The 6,128-nt window shown below is 44.5% G+C and overlaps 1 long non-coding RNA gene across 1 annotated transcript; it reads right to left on the bottom strand.

Annotated features, from left to right (window-relative positions):
* Positions 1-2,597: 2,597 nt before the first annotated feature.
* On the bottom strand, positions 2,598-4,126 carry LOC138423527 (uncharacterized). The gene is made up of 2 exons (XR_011250303.1): positions 3,851-4,126; positions 2,598-3,607 (listed from the first exon to the last, which is right to left on the bottom strand). It is a non-coding gene; the product is annotated as an uncharacterized lncRNA (long non-coding RNA).
* Positions 4,127-6,128: the final 2,002 nt, after the last annotated feature.

Raw genomic sequence — 6,128 nt, 5'->3', positions numbered from 1 at the left:
TTTAAAGGGAAAAATGTCATGGAATCAATGGAATGGGGAAGAGTCTCTGTGAATCGTCAAGGCACGAGGTTGGGTTCTCCATCCTTCTCCATTGTGTACAGAGTGGCTGGACTCTTCAGGTGTTATCTTGCATGGGTGATCTGCCTGCAGGATTGCTAAGGGAAAGGAGGGTACTGGAAGTAGAGAGCTAGTCATTCTTTAATGTCTTAATTCTTCATTCTTATTTCTGTTTATCCATGGAAAGAATCAACAGGTTAGACAAGCATGGTACACATTCAGTCAGTTCCGTCGCTCAGTTGCGACCCTATGGACTGCAGCACACCAGGCCACCCTGTCCATCACCAACTCCCGGAGTTTGCTCAAACTCATGTCCATTGAGTCGGTGATACCATCCAACCATTTCATCCTCTGTCGTCCCCTTCTCCTCTCGCCTTCAATCTTTCCCAGCGTCAGGGTGTTTTTGAATGAGTCAGTTCTTGGCATCAGGTGGCCAAAGTATTGGTACTTCAGGTTTAGCATCAATCCTTCCAATGAATATTCAGGATTGATTTCCTTTAGGATGGACTGGTTGGATCTCCTTGCAGTCCAAGGGACTCTCAAGAGTCTTCTCCAACACCACTGTTCAAAAGAATCAATTCGTCAGCACTCAGCTTTCTTTATAGTCCAACTCTCATCCATACATGACTATTGGAAAAATCATAGCCTTGACTAGATGGACCTTTGTTGGCAAAGTAATGTCTCTGCTTTTTAATATGTTGTCTAGCTTGGTTGGTCATAACTTTTCTTCCAAGGAGCAAGCATCTTTTAATTTCATGGCTGCAGTCTCCATCTGCAGTGATTTTGGAGCTTCAAAAAATAAAGTCTCACACTGTTTCCATTGTTTCCCCATGTATTTTCCATGAAGTGATGGCACCAGATGCCATGATCTTAGTTTTCTGAATGTTGAGTTTTAAGCCAGTTTTTTCACTCTCCTCTTTCACTTTCATCAAGAGGCTCTTTAGTTCTTCTTCACTTTCTGCCATAAGGGTGGTGTCATCTGCATATCTGAGGTTATTGATATTTCTCCTAGCAATCTTGATTCCAGTTTGTGCTTCAGCCAGCCTGGCATTTCACATGATGTACTCTGCATAGAAGTTAAATAAACAGGATGAAAATATACAGCTTTGACATACTCCTTTCCCCATTTGGAACCAGATCCTGTCGGGGTAGTTTCTTTAAAAAGAGGGAATTCTAGTAGTGGCTTGGTTATGAAATGTGTTGCTAAAAATCAAGAATAATGGTCATAATTAGAGAGAAGTTGAGTTTAATTATTTTGATCTGCCTAATAATGTACCAGTTATAGAGTCTAATCTTCATGCTGGGCACTGTGCCAAGTCAAACTTGACATTCATTGTTTGTGTTCCCACAACCTTCCCAGGTGGATGCTTTCATCTCTGTTCAGATGAAGAGGTGGTGCTTCAGAGAGATTATATGACTTGCTGGAGGCTCCACTGATAAACACAGGACCTGATTACTAAATTTAGCTCTCTTCTATATCCTGTTCCCACTCTGTTGCTAGCCCTTCAATATGAGCCTCTTGTATCATCTTGTTGCTTCCTATGTCTTTACCCAAAATAATTAACAGAGTGCCACAGTGTAGAGTTAACCAGTATTTCTTGAACATTAGGTACAGTGGTAGTTCTGTCGCAAAGACCAGCTCGTTTATTTCTTCAACAACCCTGGAAGGTAAATATTATTAGTTCCATTTCACAGATAAGGAAACGGTGGTTCAGAGTAACTTCCTTGGGCTGCCATCTTTAACTGGCAGCATCCAGGATTTAAACACAGATCTTCTGGCCCCAGTTCTGAGAGTCTTTCTACCTCTCCTCAATTTCTTCACTAGTTAATAACAACAACTCAGAGAGATAATAATTGTTTTACTTTTTTTAGTCTCTAAGTCTTGTCTGATTCTTTTGTGACCCCCTAAACTATAGCCTGCTAGGCTTCTCTGTCCACAGGATTTCAGAGGCAAGAATACTGACTGGAATGGGTTGCCATTTCCTTTTTCAAGGGAAATTCCTGCCTCAGGTATCGAACCCTAATATTCTGCACTGTCAAGTGGATTTTTTTTTTTTTTTTTTGCCACTGAGCCACCAGGGAAACCTTTGTTTTACTTTGAGTGAGTTAAAGTGTTAGCTGTTCAGTTAGTTTCGTTTGACTCTTTGCAACCCTATGAACTGTAGCCCGCCAGGCTCCTCTGTCCCTGGAATTTTCCAGGCAAGAATTCTGGAGTGGGCAGCCATTCCCTTCTCCAGAGGATCTTCTCTACCCAGAGGTTGAACTCGGATCTTCCGCACTACAGGCATATACTTTACCATTTGAGCCACTTAGCTTCACACTAATATGCTCTCAGTTAGGTCTCCATATACGTAATGAATAATAAATTTACCTCCTGAGTCTAATGGTGGACTAAAGTTGTCATTAATTTTTTTTTCTGCCTTTCCTTCAAGCTTTCCTTTTGATTTGTATTACTGTTAATTGGGAGGCTTGATAAAAGATAGTTTTCAGAGAAAGTAAATCAGGAGTCCAGATTTAAATACAAAGACCCATTCAAAAACTTGTTTCTCTTCCTTTATTTTCCCTGTAAAGGTAGGTTTTACAACAAGTGCAAAGCAAAAACCAACAGTACACATGTATATGGAATATTTACAATATTCACTGATGTCTAAAAGATTATTGAGATGAATTGCAATTGGAGACAAAACTGTGTTTTTCCACAAGGGAGGTGGAGGTATTCAATGACATCTTTACTAAACAGGACAGAGTATATATTATTATCAATTTTCAAAGCCTTGCCAAGTAGCTCAAAGACGGCAAGGCTAGAAATGGGCAGCCAGGAAATATGTACTATTCCTTATGCATTTATTTCCACTGAAAACACATTCCCCCCCCCCCCCCCCCACCAGGCCATTGGTGTATTTTTCAGATGCTCATTTAGGGCATTATACATAGTCAAAAATAAGTGGGCAGTTTCAAATAAATATAAACTGGCAGTCACACATAGAATAGATTTAGGAATGAATGGGCTATTCTTTTCTATGTTATTTCCCTGATTCTGGGTGATGGTGGCTGTAATTAACATCCCTGTAGGTTAGGAGGAAGACAAACACAGAAAAACCTACCAATCAGAGAGAATGAGCTTGAAATTCTTCTTCCCTGGATGAGACCACCTAACTCCCTCAGAACCATTTGAAGCCACTTTGCCTCTGGCCTGGGGTAGAGGTTGGGAAGAGGAGGTTAAGAACCCCATGGCCATTAGCCCACCACCCCTAAAGGGTCTCAAATGTACACTTTTAAAATCCCAATGTTCTCCAAATGAAGTTGAAAAACCACAGTTATACACTAAATGGATTAAAGAAAGAAAAATTTCATTATATAACTTTCAGTGTGCTATCATTTCCAATCACAATCGTTTGCTGAAGTGTCAGTCGCAGGCGTGTGGACTGCTCCATGGACTGTAGCCCACAAAGCTCCTCTGTCCCTGGGATTTTCCAGGCAAGAATACTGGAGTGAGTTCCATACCTTCCTCCAGGGGATCTTCCCAACCAAGAGATCGAACCCAGGTCTCCTGCATAAATTTTTTAAAAAATGGATATTATTAATATCTGAACTTCTGTTATTGTAAATAGCAGCATTATACTGCTGTGTACCCTTGGTGTATACCTAGCAAAGGCGTTCCTTTGTAGAACGTAACACACATTTTGGTGGGGCGCTGTATTAAAACAGATATTTTAAAATATTTTATTGATGAGGAGGGTCGTCACTCTCAGTGGCCCTGACTCTCCCAGAACTGAGAACTGAGAGGTCCTACCGTGGCTCCAGGCCCAGGACATTTTCCCCGGCAAATATGTGCCAAAGTTCCTCCAAAAGTCCTTTGGAGTGCAGCGGCCGGTGACACCCTCGGGGCGGCACCTCCACCCTTCCCGGTCGGAGGCTGGGGGCCGGGCGCAGGGCGTCACAATAGCCCGCGCGCCTCCGCAGGGCGGCGGCTTCCAGGTGCCGGTGGGGCTGTGCCTCCCGCGAGCCCGGGGAACTTTCACTGAGCTGCCGCGGCGCGCGGACAATGGGCCGGGGCAGCGCCTTATCGCGGTGCGCAGGCCTTCCCCGAGCGCGGCGGGCGGCGGCGGCGCTTCCTCGCGCCCCGGGCCGCCCGCCCCCGGCCGCCCGCCGGCCCCCGGCTGCCCCCCGCCGCCGCCGCCCGCCGCTTCCTCCCCGCGACCCCGCGGCCCCCGGGCCAGGCGCGGCCGGCGGAAAGGCTAGGTGGGGTGGCCGCGGCGACGACACGCGCGACCGGGCCCGGGCAAACAAAGGGGGGATGTGGGAGGCCGAGAGTCCGGAAGCTGGGCGCCGGTGGGGGCCGGCCGGGCGCAGCTCCCCGCCTCGGAGCCCATTGTTTGCCGAGGGCCCGGCCACACGCGCTTAACAAGAAATTAACACATCCTGCCTCTGCTTATCGACCCATCAACAGCAGGCCTATTGTGCACCGGGTGGCTTCTGAATGGGAAGACCAGGCCCAAGAGTTCTATCTCAGGCCCATCCTAGACGGCCCCCTCTTTGTTTTGACACTGCCTTCTGTCATTTATAGTTCTCACGCTACTGTAATTGAGCTTTTAAAAATTTTATTACCCCTCCCCCCCCCCGCCCCGTTTTTAGAAGATGGTCTTTACATTTAAGAGGCTACCTTCCGAAGATCCTCAGTATAATAGGACGCTGATGAAAAGTTTGACTCTAATACCAACATTCATCTACTCTTAAAATGTGCTAGGCACTCCTAAGCATTTTATATGTGTTAATTCTTTAACAGGCCCATGAGTGCGGTGATATTTTTAATTTTCATTTTTCGTATAAGGGAAGGCTTAGAGGGAACCCAGGAACACACAAAACTGCTAGGTAGGACTCCAGCATGGCAAGTGAGCCTCCTGGTTCTTGAATCCATACTTCTAAGCTCTGGAATGCCATAGTTTTGATTTTAATTTATATGGATCACTGAAATAAATGACATTTCTCCAGCGTATGTGCTTGCTCAACTGGACGTTTAGGAAACCTTATGACGAAGCAGAATTCTGCAGAAGATCAGAGAGGGTAAAGAAGTTCATTAAGTATTAATGTATATTTTTCTTTATTCATGCTTCTGCACTGTTTAGGGCTTAGGCTCTCTGGGTTTTTGATGATGGGTTATGGAATTTAAGTGGAATTTGTCCTTTATGTAAAAAATGCATGTTGTCATTTCTGTGGTAAGCGTTCAAAAGTGTTGAAAAATAAAGCAAAATGAGCACGAGTAAATTTGAAACCAGTTCATCAATCTGGATAATTAAGCCAGAGTTTCATTTTTCTGATTTATCCACGTTGGGTAACCGTGGTCTCAATTTCCCTTTAATAAGTGACTGATAAAGAGGAGAGTGAAAAGGCTGGCTTAAAAGTCAACATTCAAAAAAGTAAGATCATGGCATCTGGTCCCATTACTTCATGGCAAATAGATGGGGAAACAACAGAAACAGTGAGAGACTTTATTTTTTGGGCTCCCAAATCATTGCAGATGGTGACTGCAGCCATGAAATTAAAAGATGCTTGCTCCTTGGAAGAAAAACCATGACCAACCTAGATAGCATATTAAAAAGCAAAGACATTACTTTGTCAACAAAGGTCTGTCTAGTTAAAGCTACGGTTTTTCCAGTAGACATGTATAAATATGAGAGTTGGACCTTAAAGAAAGCTGAGTGCCAAAGAATTGATGCTTTTGAATTGTGGTGTTGGAGAAGACTCTTGAGAGTCCCTTGGACTGCAAGGAGATCCAACCAGTCTATTCTATTCTATTCAGTCTTGAACATTCATTGGAAGGACTGATGCTGAGGCTGAAACTCCAATATTTTGGCCACCTGATGCAAAGAACTGACTCATTTGAAAAGACCCTGATGCTGGGAAAGATTGAAGGCAGGAAGAGAAGGGGACAATAGAGGATGAGATGGTAGGGTGGCATCACTGACTCAATGGACATGGATTTGAGCAAGCTCTGGGAATTGGTGATGGATGGGAAAGTCTGGCATGCTGTAGTCCACGGGCTTGCAAAGAGTCGGACACGACTGAGTGAC

The sequence above is a fragment of the Ovis canadensis genome, chromosome 18 (genome assembly GCF_042477335.2).
Source record: "Ovis canadensis isolate MfBH-ARS-UI-01 breed Bighorn chromosome 18, ARS-UI_OviCan_v2, whole genome shotgun sequence".
NCBI classification, from domain to species: domain Eukaryota; kingdom Metazoa; phylum Chordata; class Mammalia; order Artiodactyla; family Bovidae; genus Ovis; species Ovis canadensis.
Note: the sequence above shows the minus strand (reverse complement) of the source record. Positions and strands in the feature narration are given on the sequence as shown.